This window comes from Hippocampus comes, unplaced genomic scaffold, assembly GCF_001891065.2.
Source record: "Hippocampus comes isolate QL1 unplaced genomic scaffold, H_comes_QL1_v1.1 scaffold23, whole genome shotgun sequence".
NCBI classification, from domain to species: domain Eukaryota; kingdom Metazoa; phylum Chordata; class Actinopteri; order Syngnathiformes; family Syngnathidae; genus Hippocampus; species Hippocampus comes.
In genome coordinates this window covers 721,825-722,296 of record NW_017806066.1, presented here as the reverse complement: position 1 = coordinate 722,296, position 472 = coordinate 721,825, and the positions used below count along the sequence as shown (strand labels likewise).

The following is a 472-nucleotide window of genomic DNA, read 5'->3' as shown; positions in this document are numbered from 1 at the left end:
ACCTTGCCGTGCTCGCCAGCCGGCTCAGTGACGGCTCTTCAGCTTCTGTCGCCAAACGTTTCGGACCCGAGAGAGGAGAACAGCAACGGGATAATGTGAAGACAGGGGCCGCTTCCCTCTTTGACCCGGACTCACTCACCGTGATGGAAAAGTCTCCCATGTGGGCTTTGTGGGGAGATTCTGTGTCCAGAGTTAGCTTTTCCACAGAAATTTCTCTGCAAACACAACGCCGCCAAAGTTTTAGCGTTCCGGCGGAAACGTGAAAAACATTTGAAAATTGATCGATTCAAAGGTGAAACATTGAACGGTTCATCCGAAAGCATTCGCACTTGATATCACAAGAAGCGAGGGTCCTTCGTTTAACCGCAGCTGCCTTCCGGAAGTGCCGATGGAACCCGAATTTCATAACTACATATAAAGCGATGAAATGGAAAAACAGAAAGTATGTGGGCATGTGCCGCGTGATGCCGCG

General features: G+C 50.2%; 1 protein-coding gene and 1 long non-coding RNA gene across 6 annotated transcripts in view; both read right to left on the bottom strand.

Annotated features, from left to right (window-relative positions):
* The window catches only part of LOC109530046 (uncharacterized), an 898-nt gene extending 773 nt beyond the window's left edge, over positions 1–125 (bottom strand). The window contains exon 1 of the long non-coding RNA XR_002170943.1: positions 3–125. This is a non-coding gene — a long non-coding RNA (uncharacterized LOC109530046). The remainder of the gene's footprint in view (positions 1–2) is intronic.
* LOC109530043 (serine/threonine-protein kinase N1-like) overlaps positions 1–472 on the bottom strand; it is a 22,541-nt gene that overhangs the window by 5,480 nt on the left and 16,589 nt on the right. The window lies entirely within an intron of this gene.